Below are 15,968 nucleotides of genomic sequence, written 5' to 3'. Positions count from 1 at the left end.
CATCTTAGAGGGGCTCGGTTGTGTGTTGGGAGAATGGGGGTGGGCTATGTGGTACTCCTCCCACCCAGGTGAAGTGACATCAGGGCTAGAAGTGTCAAGGAAGCTGGATACTCAAGCCATAATTGTCTGCCTCAAATGGAGACGGAGACCCAACCTGGAAGTCAGAAAATTATCCTTCTTCCAACTTCCACCTCCTGTTCACATTTCCTACTGGCAAAATCTACCCAGAGATGGCTGAAAATGGGAGTCTGGAAAATGTAAATTTGGAACCTTAATCCTAACTTCTCAGAAAAGAGTACGTGGTAGGTAGGGGTAGGACTCGGAACTAATAACCAACAGGTGAAAGAGGCAGAGATGTAGAGGTTTTAATGTAAAGAAACAGGGTGAAAAGGAGGTACTTCCAGTCTCTTGAAGGCCCTGAGCATCAGCAAAGAGTCTGGAATGGAGAAGAACAGGTTGGTCAATAATGGTGATTCCCTGATGTAGGTCAGAAATGGGTCTAGATGATAGAAATGTTAACGTGAACAAAATAGACAATAGCTGTAGACTATTTAATTTAACCTGAGCATCAAGCATGTAATATAGGAAGAAGTAGAAAATAAGTCTACAAAGGGAGGACAGGAGCCTAGAACTGCATTCTGGATAACTTGTGGCATCCATATGGGAGAAGGACATATAACTCAATAAATCATGTTTAATATCAGTGGCTTTTGAAAATGAGTCTGAAGCATGTCCATGGATTAGGAAGATTCATTCAGAGGGCTTATAGAATAGATTTCACTATTAGTCAAAGTTATTATTTTATCATTTTCATCACTATCATTGTCATCATTATCATAATTATATGGTTTATCCAGTACTCAATATATAGCAGAAATTGAGGACTTTCCTATATCACCTTGAACCCTCCAAATAACACTACACAGCAGCTGTTATTTTCCCTGTTTTATATGGGAAGTAAATGAAGATCAAAGAGAATACATTTTTTGGTCAAAGTCATATTGGTTCTAAGTGGTTGAACCTGAATTCAAACTCAAATCTGACCCCAGATTTCCTTCTCTTAAGCATTACACGCTTCTAGGTTTGAGAAAAGGACATCTAGACTCACACCTCCTTTCAAAATATTGTCATCCACAAGGTCACCTCGAGACTCAAGTGCCACCCGGCAGCTTGAGCCATCTCTCTTAGTTCAGTTCGTTTATAATCCCCTCTGAGTATTACTTCTCCTCCTTCTCACTTCTTTAGGTTTGTCACAGTCCTCTGAGATGACAGGCTGAGCAATGGTGATGAGAATTATGGTAACATAAATTCCACAAGCAGAAGAGGCTGCCAGGAGTGGACACAAAGAGGTTCACAGAGGGCGCATCTGGGTGAGAGCAGTCCCAGCTGTTATAGCATATGTGCAAAATACTGATGTGCCTGCACATCCATGCAGACCTGATCCTAGCTGTTTATAAGAAAGGATAGTTAAACTCAGAAATGCAAATCTGTAGGCTGGAGTTGCTGTTTCCTAAGTCTTAAGAGTTTGGCTCTTTATCTTACACACATAAATGCAGTAGACAAAACCTCCCCATAAATAAGCAGCAGGTGCACTAGTATTTTCTTGCCAAGGTATTATGCAAGTGTTAACCGAGCTGATCAGCAGAAGCACACACCTATCAGTTTCACTGCAGAAAGCAGGAGGAGGAGGAGGGTGAAGATGAGCAGGCGGGTTAAATGAAAACTCATCTGGCTTGCAGAAGAGACACTTACTGCTCAGAGGAGGAGGGCGCCCAGGGGTCATGAGATGTTATAGCACTAACAGAAAATACAGAGTTTGCAACTCTGATAAATGTTTAAGATTTAATGGGGAGTGTCCACACAAATGCAAAATGAGAAAAAGATAAGTGATCGTAATAATGTTAATACCATGTATCAAGCACTTTGTTGAGTATTTTGCTTACATTAATACCCCATTATCCAATCAAACTCATAGGATATGTATGGTGCGCTATTGCATTGAACAGATTCTTAGAGATGTAAAGCAACTTTCCGAAAGTATAGATATTTTAGATATAGACATTATAGACCTAGCAAATAAGATGCAGAAATAGAATTTAAACTTAGAACTGCCTTAGTAATTACCATAACCAAATGTTCTACTTCACATCCCGATTGCTGGAGACTCCATTCGAAATAGCCAGATCATATGTAAGCACGTATCTGTACACAGAAGTACATCTATTTCTAAAAGAGACTGCTACTTGTCAAATATTCAGGCCAGTATGTGTTTTGGCTGTGTGATGTGATAAGACCAGTTTTGAATCTCATATTTTAACAAAAATGTGCTGCTTATTTTTGTTATTTTGCATCAAGAAAACTTAGTTTGTTCAGCCTGAAGAGTTTATGATGGCCTCCGGTATTCTTCTTGTAATACGTTCAAACTCTAGGGTAAAATCAATTAAAAACGCAAACCCAAGACGTGTCCTTTTAAGCTTTCATATAGGATACCATATAGATAAGCCAATAAAAACCACAAAACTCCCAATGGGGTCAAAAGGGACCTTACTGTATTAATATATGCATCCCAATTCGTGCATTCACTTAGTTTCTCATCATCTTCCTTCTCAACACCATTCCATGCACATTTTATATAGCAACATTGCTGAAAAATGCATGGATCCACACAGATCTCTCATCTTTTTGAGACTTGCTTTGTCACCCAGGCTGGAGTGCTGTGGCATGACCTCAGCTCACTGCAACCTCTGCCTCCTGATTTCAAGTGATTGTTGTGCCTCAGCTCCCCCAAGTAGCTGGGATTACAGGCATGTGCCACCACACCCAGCTAATTTTTGCATTTTTAGTGAAGACAGGGTTTCTCCATGTTGGCCAGGCTGCTCTTTAACTCCTGACCTCAGGTGATCCACCTGCCTCTGGCTCCCAAAGTGCTGGGATTACAGATGTTAGCCACTGCACCCGGTCTCATCCTTCTTTTCTTGCCTTGTGGATTCTGTTCTCTTATGATATTTCCCTATCTCCTAGTTGTACTGCAAGATTCAGTTTGGTCTTCATCTTTTCAGCAAACTTACCTTGTCTTAGGTATTACTGTCCATCTCAGCTATTCAGAAGCATCCCGGGCATGTTACTATTATCACCACTGTTTAGCGGCGAACAGTAGGAATGGTCATAGTGTTAGCAGTAGTAGCATTAGTAGAAGCAGCAATAATGGAAGAGGTAGTGACACTCATACTTGACCTTAGTGAGTATCTCCAATATGTCAGGCACAGTACTGGAAGCTTTAAATGTATGAACTCTAATCCACTAAAACTACATGAATTAGCCTGAATTTATTATCCCCACTTTATCACTGAAGGAAACTGAGTTTCTCTTTTATCAGTGGCTGTTTCTCCCTAATTTTCTGTTTTCATGCTCCCCACTTTTCTCCCTTAAGCACCTTAGATATTTCTTTATTTTTCTTGTATTTATGTTCTATTGTTTCTCAGATTTCTAAATCATTGATTTATAGTTTTACCCTTATTAAATCTGTTCTCCTTTCCTTGGGATTTATTTATTTTCTTTTCTAACAGTTTGAACCTAGTTGCTTAATTCACTTAAATTTTCCCATTTTATTAATTCATCTATATAAGGCCAGTAATTTTCCTCTGAGCAATATCTTAGCTGTGTTCTCTAGTACCTAAATTTGCATTTTATCTATTCTGAAACACAACTTTTTTAGGTCATTTCAACTTATGACATATTTTAGAATTAAGATATACCTTCGTCTAGGGGTGAATGATATGCATGTTAGTCGACTAAGCTCCATTTTGATCAATTCCCAATGATTATCAGTCAGGTTACAGTCCCGACATAGCTGATAACTAATGTTGGAAACTGGATAGACTGGGACATTGTTCCTGTTGGCATCATTTCGGTTGAGTTATGCATATGATTGATGCTGAAGAGCTTAGTTACTGTTTCAAATACCTTTATTTTGTTGATCTAAAATATTCTATGAGCATTTTCCAAGAAGATCCACCATTAAAACTTTCAAAATGGGTGTCAATGGCTTGGAAGAAAATTCTGGAGGTAACAGTGGAGCACTCTCCCAAGTAAGGCTGCATTACTAATGCACTTAGTGTCACAGAAGGAGAAAAATTCTAAGGACTGTAACAGAGTTGAGTCATAGTTTATGGGCAGAAATTTTCTTCTTAATGAACACAGGAGAACCATGCATCTTACAAATGTTGGTGTCTTAGATTAATAAAAATTAATAGTTGTTTTCTGTAAGTTTATCATGTACCTGAAATTTACAATTTCATTTTCATTTCCATTTTGAACTATGGGCCTTTGCGAAAGTTTTTTAAATCTCCAGGTGAAACTGGCCTTTTACTTTTCAGTTTTGTTTTTAATTTCTAGGTTTCATGGATAGAGATCAAAGAGACTGTTCTATATTTATATATATAAATAATTTATTGAAGTTTTTGTGACCTTAATATATGGCAGGTTTTATCAATGTTTCCAAGCTATTTGAATAGAAAAAGCTCTTTTGAAGAAGCTCCCTCTTTTGAAGAAATGGAGTCCTTATATACTTATAGGAGATGTTTGGTAGCCTTTTATTTAAATGGGGCTATAAATAAAATAAAATTCTATAATCCTTGCAGAAGGTGAAAAATTAAAGAAGGATCCAGATTTGAAGGAGACTATGGTCTTTAGTAGTCAACAGTGAACCCTCAAATTGAGAGTGTAAGGCAGAATGTATTCTGGAAGAGCCAGATAATAGGAACCAAGACTAACTGAAGCTAAAACTAGATTTTGGAGTGAAATCAGAAAGAATCTTTACAACAACTTGTCTTACACCTAGCCTCTCTACTACTCTTATTCTCAAGTTTGCCTTATTACAACATTCCCAGTATTTCTGTCTTTAATTTTTGCCATTTCTGAGAATCTGAGAATTATCTGTACTATTATTAATCTGACAACTTTCTCCAAATCTATTTTATACCAATTCACTCTCACTCATTATGTAGCTTTGCATTTAGTAAAAATATCCATGAACTAATGGAATTATGTAATGTGTATGTCATTATATATGACTGTTTTTAAAAGTTTGTCAACATATTTTCTAGAATAATCTCACTGATCCTCTGTACAATACTGCATAACTCATCAACATTTATGCTGACTTCAGCCTCTGTGGGAGAGGAGGTGATGTTACCCTCAAACTGACTGCAGGGAGGTCCGTCACACAGGTGACAGCTGGGTAGCCATGGAACTTAAACTAAGAGTCACTCGAAACAAGTAGAAGTAAGTACATGAGAGGCTAAAGACAGAACACTTGAATCAAGAGTCCAAGATGATTTGGAGGTTTTGAGATAGGAAAGTTTAGGGCAAATCACTTCGATTTTGAATTGAGTTTGATAGTTCCTACAGTAGGGGTTGGATTTTCAGGAACGTAAGAAGGAAAATGTTTCTGCCTATTATTTCTTATACCTAAGGAACAACTGGGCTATTGAATGAGAATAATGTCTAATACCTTGCTGCTGATACTTTCTATTTTTCTCCTTCTCCTTATCTTTTCATTTCTCCTCCTCATCTTCCTCTTTTCTCCTCCTCCTCTTCTTTTTCTTTCTGTGGCTAACTTCTTAGTAGTTAAATACAAGTTTTCTACTATCTGCATAATTTGTCATCTTCACAAGGGTCTACATTCAAACCATCTCTGAATTTATTATACTATACTGAGACTCATTCTCAAATATTTAAATCACATTTTATAGTGCAATCTTGGTGTGATAGTTTATAACAATCCAAATTTATTTCAATAGTTAATTATGGAAGAGGTAGATAGATGCTGCTTTGATAGTATGAAAAGTATCACAAATTATTTCAAAAGAAAATTATAATTAAATACCAGCTTCCAACAGGCACATACAAATCTGCATATGATCTGCCAATGCAGACAACCCTTAGAATGGTCTTGAAAATCCCATATTAAAGATGATAGAGCCATAAGATGGAAGGAGCTTGGGCCCCTAAGTCACCACTTGGAGGAGAGCCATTCATTTGCGTATACTTCTTAGGGCTCACAGGGGAGCAAGAAAATAAACTATTTGGTTAAACAACTGAATTTTTTTTTAGTTTGTTGCTCACAGGAGTTGGCCTATTGTGTGAGGCTTAGCAAATATGGGTAGAATGACAGAATGAGACAATAAGTAAATGCTACTACTCAACATCGGTTTCTGCCCATAGAAGCCTAAATTTTTTAGTGGTTTGTTTTTTGTATCCAACTTAAAAAGCCTGACATTGGAGATTCTGAGAAATCAACTGCTTTAAGACTGCTTCACAAAAAGCATCTTTTATGGGGTGAAAACCAAGAAGCATAAAAACCCACTGCTCTGCTGTATGACAGTTCCCGTAGGTATACCATAAACCAAGGTCACATCAGCACTAAGTCAGAGCACAGTATTTTGCATTTTCTGCTAATGCAGAAAAACACATTTAAATATCCTGTTACTGGAAAAAAATCTAAATTTTCTTTGAAAATTTTGGATACCAAAGTAGAAACATTAGACCTAGCTAGCATACTGACTAAAAATCGATGTCCTAAAATTGCTGAGTGCACTCAGAATTATTTGATATGCTGTCCAAACTTGTTTATGAAAACATATTTTGGATGTGAGGTATAAGTCCCCAATTATTCATTTATCCAAATTGCTAAATGTTTAGAAGACTTCAAAATAATTTAAATTACTCATTTTATTGATTTATTACTTTCTTTAATATTCATAATAACTTTTTCTCTTAAGCCTGAACTCATAACATTTGAAGTGCTACGATAATAATTATCTTATGTTAACATGCTGATTTCTTCAAAGAATATATTCAACTGAAACTCTTAAGGTTTTAACCACTGTAGACTTAATTAGGTTAATTAAAATACTATTCTATTTTATTTTTACTTTGTGATTGCTCCATTAACATATAATGACAATCATAATAGTAATAGAATTTATTATTTATTGAGCATACCTTTTTTTTCTAAGACTTTAGTTTTATGATTAACTTCATAAAAAAATTAAATAGGTGCATACCCTGTGTGGTTTTACATTTTTTTTTTTTTTGGTTTAATAAATACCACCCCATAAATGAATACCAACTTATCATCCAGTCATACGTAGTATTAAACAGTACCAAATCTATTTAGCTAAGAGAAATTTATTTGGGCTTGAATATGCTATCCTGGATGCTACACTGTGACTTCAGCCTAAGAAGTTTCCCCTGTCTGAAAAACCCTTGACTCTAACTGGACAGCAATAGTAATACCTCTGTGCCAATTTCTAAAGAGGTTCCAGATTGTAAGACCCCTCATGATCTGGCCTTGCACAATTCTTCTGCCCTCTATTACTTTTAGAACTGCAATTCCAGCTAGGTGCTGTGGCTCACCCCTGTAATTCCAGCACTTTTGGAGGCTGAGGTGGGCAGACCACCTGAGGTCAGGTGTTCAAGACCAGCCTGGCCAATACGGCAAAACTCTGTCTCTACTAAAAATACAAAAAATTAGGCAGGCATTGTGGCAGGCACCTGTAACCCCAGCTACTTGGGAGGCTAAGGCAGGAGAATCGCTTGAATCCGGGATGCGGAGGTTGCAGTGAGCCGAGATCGCACCATTGCATTCCAGCCGGAAGAGTAAGAGCAAAACTCCATTTCAAAAACAAACAAACAAACAAACAAACAAAAACAAACAAACGAACAAAACTGCAATTCCATAAATGCAGTATATTCTTTGGTGCCTCTGTGCCATTGCACACATTGCTTCCTCTGCTGCAGCTGGCATTCTTTGCCCTGACTACCTAGTTAGCTCCTTCCTCTATTTAGAAATTCTGTCCAGAAGATACCTTTCAGTCCTGGTGTCATCATTTGGTATCTTCTCTTTTGCTTGTCTCTGTTTCTGTCATCATCTGCTACATCCTGTTCTCCATCATTTACTAGAGTTCATTTAATGCCAGCCACTTTACTATCCTTACATATATTCTTGAGAATTGTTTTAGAAAACTCACAAGTTTAACACTGTCATCCACATTTTAGAAGCAAGAAAACTAAACTGTTTGTTCACTCTGGCTAATGTGTAGATTATTAAGAGTTCAGGTCAGGCGCGGTGGTTCACACCTGCAATCCCAGCACTTTGGGAGAACGAGGTGGGTGGATCACGAGGTCAGGCATTCAAGACCAGCCTTGCAAAGATGGTGAAACCCGGTCTCTACTAAAGATACAAAAATTAGCTGGGTGTGGTAGCGGGCACCTGTAATCCCAGCTAATTGGGAGGCTGAGGCAGAGAATTGCTTGAACCCGGGAGGCCGAGGTTGCAGTGAGCTGAGACTGCATCACTGCACTCCAGCCTGGGTGACAGAGCGAGACTCCATCTCAAAAGAAAAAAAAAAAAAAAAAGTTCATGCTAGCTACACATGAATCTCTCCTGAATTCTACCTAAGGTCTGTCTGCTTCTAAAGCCCAGTTTTTACATGCTCAGGTGAATATTTGCTTGTGTCCAGACATTTATGATAAAGCATATGATAAACAAAGGAGAAGAAGAAAAAGGGAGAGCAGGAGAGACAGAAAGTAAGAGAGACTAAGTAAGACATTTTAAATAATTTAAATATGGCATCCACCCTTCTACTCAGTGGATGAATGACCAAGACTGCTCATTAGAATAAAGCAAATCTGCTCATCCGTGCCATCTCAACCCCTGGGACCTCATAGAGTGTGAGTTTCTTCCAGTTCAAGTATAATGCTAGTATTTAATCACATGTGTTTCTTCTACCGTTTGGCAACTAAGGGCAAGCACATGACTTCATCTTGTACTCAGTTAAAGAAACAGTTACCTTTCCCGAGCATGAAGGTCACACATCCCACACTGAACTAACTCAGGGGCAGTCCTTGTCTGTGATATTGCACCTTCTTAAAATGCATTTGTCTTGCACACAGACTTTAGAGACCAGCTGTTTTGCATGCTGCAGGTGCTTAACAAATATCAGTAAAATGACAGACTGAGTCAATAAATAAAGGCTACTACTCAACATTTGTTTCTGCTCATAGAAGCCTAAATTTTTTTAGTGGTTTGTTTCGTGTCTCCTACTTAAAGAGCCTGACATTAGAGATTCTAAGAGATCAACTGATTTAAGACAGCTTCATATAAAGTATCTTTCATGGGGTGAAAACCAAGAAGCATAAAAACCCACTGCTCTGCTGTGTGACAGTTCCCATAGGTATAACATAAACCAAGGTCACACCAGCACTAAGCCAGAGCACACTATTTTGCATTTTCTGATAATGCAGGAAAACACACTTAAAGCCACAGTACTGTTTGAATAGAACGCAAGTACAAGATGTGCCTACGAGTTCATCCAAAAGAAATAAAACTACTGTGGGGAAAAGTCGATTTATTAAATTTCTTTCATCCCAGAAGTATATATTAAGAATATTATTTATATCTTTTGCATGTCTTCCTTCTAATCAGATTCCCTTGTGCCACATTAAAAAATTATTTAATCTTATTTATGTTATTTGTAAACTGTTTGCTATGCAATCTATTAATTTCTGTTTCAATTAAATTCTATACATCCATTCATGCATTTGTTTATCCTCCCATGGATTGTTTTTCATCATAACTCTACATTCAGAATTCTGGAGGCATTTACCCACTGGGATCAACTACCCTCAAACACGTTGCTTTTTGTTGCTGAAAACCCTTGTACTCTACTGAGAATAAACTCTATTGACACTCGCTGTATTCTCCGAGTCAATGGATAATTCAGTACAGTTGAATACAATGTCATTCCAGGTTTTATTCTCCATAAATTGCCTTTTAGCATAGAGATAAAATCTTTACTTAGTTTAATGTTTCCCTCTATCCTGCCTCATGTAGCAGAACAAGAATATATAACACAGTAAAAATTCCTTTTGAAAAGTAGTTTTTTAGCTCATTTGGATGTTTTCCAATAAACTCAGTTTTTGACAGAATGCTTAGGTAAGTAGAGAAATTCATTGAAGATTACAACAAGAACTATCAACGGACCTTAACTACAACTAAATACATCACTTCCAGTTGTAATACAGGTGCCCAAATATATGTTGTAGTAAAACATATTTACTTGTGTAGTTAAGGGGTAATGTCTATATACCAGTGAATTTTACGAGCAATATCTGTGAATTTTATCTAGAATACTTAAACAGTATTGGGGTTCTCAATGTATGAGTTCTCATGTTTGGAAAGAATAAGGAATGCATCTTTACTGAGCCATGACCGTGAGCCACGGACTCTTTTAGTTCTTATGTATGTCTCTTGATACCAACACTATCACATTTGAGTATTATTGACCTATATTCCACATAAAGACACCTCATCTGGGAAAGTTTAAACACAAGGTTACAATGTTAATAGGTGGCAGAAACTACATTTAGTCCTGGGTATGTCTTGTTTTAAAACCAGCCTTCTTTGTATAAGAAAGTTTTGCTCGAGATATTTAAAAGAAAATTGTATTTTACGGAATGAAGAACCCCTTGATGGGGTTGCTTAATATCAGCTAGAAAAAGACATTTTTAAAAGCACACTTCTGAATAGTGTTGCATCAAAACTATATTTGCCCAAGCGCAGCATGGAGAAAACACTCTCCTTTATGTGTTAATCCAAAAATTCTCATACAAAGTAAACAAATGTTTAAAATGATCATTCTCAGCATTTTCTCAATTATTTTTACATTTGCCATGCATACCATGCACACATTTAAAGCATACCGTTACATCAAAGATGGTAAACTCCCAAGCTTACTTCCCTCTCGTCTAGAAAAATCATCTAGGTGTTTAGTCAACAAGTACCTTATACAGCATGAAGGGGAGCCATTAAAAACATGGTATACAGAAATTGGATTTCCTTTCCTGAGCATTGCAACAAAGAATGGAAGAGAAAAGGCAGGCTGCTAGCTTTTCTCCTTTTGTAAGGATATGTCAGACCATTCAGAAAACAAATGAGCCAATTCAATGAGTGTGCTGAGAGCTTATCCACAAGAGCTGACACTCAACTTGAGCTAAACTTATAAACTGTAGTGCATGTTCAATTTATTTTATCTTCTGCATTTCACTCTGTCACCCCGCACGATAACATTAAGTATAGCCTTGCAAAGGAAATAGTATCTATTTCTGAAAGGTTTAGGTGAAACATCATTATATTTCCAAACAAAATGAAAACAAGCACCTTGGTAGAGGAACAGCATAAAAACAGACCAGCAGGAGGTCTGTTATTTTCAAGGGAATTGACAACTTGAGAAATTCACAGTTCTACGTTTAAAATGCCTTTCTTCCTAGGAAAATTCCATGGCCTCGTCTGAAACATCTGGAAAAGACTATAGACATGTTGTTTGGATGCAAGTTACAGATCCATACAAAATGTATTGATACTTGTATAATACAAACCACAGTGTTTTTGGGGAGGTAAAGAAGATAGGAAGGTAATGGATGAGAGTTTGGGCTATAGTCATGCAATTTTGGGTTCGAATTCGGACTTTGCCAGTCTCAAGTCTCTGTAGAATTGGGAAAAGTATTTTCAAAGCCTCTGCTTCTACCTATTTTATCTGCGCAGTTATTAAAGGGCTTAAATGATAGAATATACCCAAAATGAAGTTCTGCATAATGCATTCTCAAAGACATTGTTCAGTACATTTTGACTAGCATTATTATTCATATTATCACAGCTTGGTTCAGTCCCTCATCATTTCTCACTTGGAGAACTGCCTCCTTCTGTCTGTTCATCCTAAACATTTGGTCAAACTTATGTGATCCTGTCATTGTCTTCATTATTAACCTCTTACAAATACCCACTATTTATACAGAATGTTTTTTAAACTCCAGGTCATGATCCATTAATGGGTCATGAACTCAATTTAATGAGTTGGGACCAAACTTAAAAGAAGAAAGAATAAAATGTCATGACTGCATAGGTCATAGAAGGATAGAATAGACTACATAGGGCATAGAAGAACAGAACAGAATAGAATAGAATAGAATAGAATGAGATATTGTCAGAGAATATGACACATAGCAAAAGTAAAACTTATTTTTGAAACCATTTATTACAATTAGTATGTATGTGTGTGTGCTGGACTGTAATGTAAAAAATATGTTCTTACTTACTAGGTAATATTCAAAGTCATCTGACAAGCATTGGGCAGGATGATGTCCAAACATTAATACTCTGCTACTCATCTAGACACTGACCCTGGTCACTCAATGTTCAAGACCTAATGAATGGAAAGTGGAAGACGCATTTTGCCTTCCTTTTGCTTTTGAGGCGAGGTAAGTGGTTTAGTATGATGGAAAGTGGAGTACAATAAGACTCTGATTTTATGAGTTGGTAATTTTTTTAACCGAATTTTCTGATTCAATAATAGAAGTAAATATACTATAGACTTTAAATGCTAATAATACCCCATCATTGCCCTTCTTATTCGATCCTCAGAAAAAGTGAACATAACCATTACTGAATGTATTATGCATGAAAAATAGGATCAGAAATACGAGTTTAAAAATTTCTGTGATCTGAGATTTTTGTGTACATATTAGAATAATATTTTCTCCATTTATTGAGTTAAAATGTTTCTCTATGCAAACGTCTTTTCAAATAAAGACATTTCCAACACAAATCCATGCATCCAACTTATAAATAACTATGAACACTGGATACAATGCATGCAAACAGGACATCTGGGATGAAAATGCAACCCTCCTGAGATAACTGGGAAGTCCCCATTTTACATTTAGCTAGTCACTCAAGCACGGAGTAGTCTTTTGGGAAGAATGAGAAGAAAGAGGATTCAATATGTTAAAACTAATGTGTGCACCCATCCTAGATCATAGCATTTTTAGTTTCAAAGATTCTCATTGCCTTTCTCACACTAGCAATGCTCATAAATCGGGCCTTTAACTAAAAATCCGCAACTGCCCTAACTCTAAGTGGTAAGAGAGCACTCAAATGCAAAATCAGACTCATGTCCATGCTTATAATGTTTCCGTTTCCCCTTTGAAGATATTCTCCTTTGAAGAAAAACTGCCCTCAGTAAAACCAAAAGTGAATTTTAATGCATATCCATCATCTTAAAAAATGGATTTTACAAATTAAGCATTATGAACAATCTGTAAGTGCATTTCAATACTGTATACAGAGTTGAGAGCCAAGGATTTTAGCATCTGATAACTCTAAAGTTAAATATCTGAGTTCAAAGCCAACTCAACTATTTTCTAGCTTTGTGAATTTGGGAAGTTATTTAGGCTTGCTGTGCTTCAGGATCCTCATGGGCAAAATTAAGATTAAAATATCTACTTTATAAGGTAGAAGTGGTGCTTAAATAAAGCAATGTATATATGAAACAGTTACTCCAGGATCTGACATACAATAAGTGCTCAAGAAATGGTAGCCATTAAGGTTGAGAATAGTCATAAAGAAGTACTAAGAACTAGCTAAATAGTAAAATACCAGGATTATATACTCTGCCTTTCACAAAATAAGTGCTAGTAGGGAAAATGTTTTAACATCAGCATTTAAAACTATAATATTTTAATGCAATTCCAATGTTTAAAGGGTAAATTTTCATGGTTGAAATATTGAACAAAACCCATTATAAAAATGTTTTATTTCACCCATTTCTTCCAAGTTCCAAGCAGGGAAGATATAAGAAAGAAGTCAAATAGGTAGATGATTTTACATGAAAAATCTTTACTTTACTTTACTTTTCTTTACTCAAGAACAATCAAGATTATACTTCAGTGACACACAGAAGTTTCTTACACATAGTGATAGTCAAAACTAGTTTACTGAATTAGAACATCATGTAAATATTTCATTATAAGATTATTTTTGTGTGGTAAAATTTCTGTTCTTTTCTTGCATGTGTTATTTATGAATATAAAACATGCCTAACTCATCCTCATGAGTCTCTACAATGCCTGGCAGATAGCAGGCTCTCAATGAACTTAAATTGAATGATAATAACATAAGATTTATATTACAAGTAAACAAGGATTTACTGCTCAGCAATCTGCATAGCCCACGGTTAGCTACAAGCAAACCTTTGAAGTGACCTGCCTTTACATGAGCAGTTGGAAAAATCACTACCCTCATTTTAATTTTCCTTCTCCCGTTATCACTTATACTTCAGTGAGAATAAAGTTAAATGAGTGTCTTTTTCTTCCTAGGTTGCACAAATTTTTAAGCATAAATCTCAGACCTAAAAGTTTTGTTTCCCTTTCGAAAACAAAATTAATTTTGAAGGATGTAATCAGGTTTTAATTTTTTAATTCATAAAGGGCAACTCATTTCTCAACCTAAATTATAGCACAAATTTACCAAAATTATTTGTCATAAAGAATTTGCATACCATAACAGAATCATTCTTCAAAAACTTAAAGCCAAATCTAATACACACACACATTAAGATTTTAGGAAACTGATAAACCAGAATATAATTAGGTGACAATTTAGACAGTATAGATAGCAAATTGACCAAGTTAATTTAAAAATACATTTATTGAGCACCTACAATTATTACTAATCCTCAAAATAACGAATTAGCTGGCATTATTTCCCCTTTAGAGAGAGCAAGGCTCAGACCCAGAGACATGTGGCTCAAGACCACACAATCAGTGAGGGAAAATTCTAAATTCAACCCTGTGTCTGTCAGCCTTCAAAGCTTGATTTCTTTCCACTACACCTTAGTGCTGGAATAAAAACTTGGAAGGAATACCCCCAAAGAAAGACTGATGAGAAGGAGACAAGTACAAATTTGAAGGAAGATGAGGTAACTTCTTGAAAAGGTTTGAGCTTTGTAGAGGAGCAGTATATATAACCCTCTCCAAGCAAGCCTGACCATTTCTTATGAATGGTTGAGTTTTATTGTATTTCATTTTTGTAGGAAAAAAAAACAAAAACAAAAACAAAAACAAACAAACAAAAAAAACCTGAGTTGGAGAAGGCAAGTGGCCCAAGGTAAAGACAGCAGTTGAACAAAAAGCTTAACATAGTGAATACTTACACTTAGCACAGGATTTGGCAAATATAATTGTTTCATAAACATTTTTGGAATACCTAACAGTAATCATTAGTAAGTATTGAATGTTCAGTGACCCTGGTTCTGGGGTAAGCATTTGGCATGTAACTGACTTTTCTCACGACAGTGCTATGAGGTGGGTGTTGGTCTCATCTCAATCCTCTGCATGAGGATACTGACGTTCAGACAGCTTATGCGGCACGCCCACATCCCAAGTCAGTACTGACTCGCCTGGTCCAGAAACTCTGGCTTCAGATCCCCAGATCCTACTTACCATGCTTCACTGAATGAATAGAATAATCAGGACATTCTTATCTCAATCCAATTACTTATGAATCAAATTTTGCTGTAAAAGTGTATCATCAAGACTTAAATGGCTTTTATAAAACAAAATAAATACCAGTTACACAACTGAAATGAAGTGAAAACAAAGGAAAGGAATTGCCGTATATTTCACTGTGTCATGAGAATGAGAGTCATTGATCTTGGCAGATCTGAAGCATCCTCTCTGCTCTTTAAATGCCAAACTGATAGATTGTCAGGACAAGTGAAAAATATGCCTGACAGCTCATCAATACACATATATTACAGGAAGCATTGCCCGCAAAAACAATTATGCTTGAATATGTGATAAAAGTCTTACTGTATAAAATCCATTATGGCAGAAATTAGAGATGAGAGGAACTTCCAAGAAGCTTAATTTATTGATTATTATTTTCATGAAATGAGGGTGTTGGAGGGAAAAAAACTTTGAGATAACGGAACAGAGAAGCATAATTAAGATATACGTATGATGTTTGTCAGTTTGAAAGACTACAGTGGATCATGATTATAATTAAGTTGAACAACTACCAATGAACAGTCTTTGATAAAATTAATTCTTGCCTAAAAAGAGAGTCT

At 36.2% G+C, this 15,968-nt stretch overlaps 1 protein-coding gene and 1 long non-coding RNA gene across 5 annotated transcripts in view; one reads left to right on the top strand and one right to left on the bottom strand.

Annotated features, from left to right (window-relative positions):
• Positions 1 to 15,968, bottom strand: part of KCNIP4 (potassium voltage-gated channel interacting protein 4) — a 1,209,980-nt gene that overhangs the window by 824,795 nt on the left and 369,217 nt on the right. The window lies entirely within an intron of this gene.
• LOC111539025 overlaps positions 12,161 to 15,968 on the top strand; it is a 38,304-nt gene continuing 34,496 nt past the window's right edge. Inside the window, exon 1 of the long non-coding RNA XR_002730546.2 lies at positions 12,161 to 12,321. This is a non-coding gene — a long non-coding RNA (uncharacterized LOC111539025). The remainder of the gene's footprint in view (positions 12,322 to 15,968) is intronic.

Source organism: Piliocolobus tephrosceles, chromosome 3 (assembly GCF_002776525.5).
Source record: "Piliocolobus tephrosceles isolate RC106 chromosome 3, ASM277652v3, whole genome shotgun sequence".
Taxonomy (NCBI): Eukaryota; Metazoa; Chordata; class Mammalia; order Primates; family Cercopithecidae; genus Piliocolobus; species Piliocolobus tephrosceles.
This window is presented reverse-complemented; position numbering and strand designations above follow the sequence as displayed.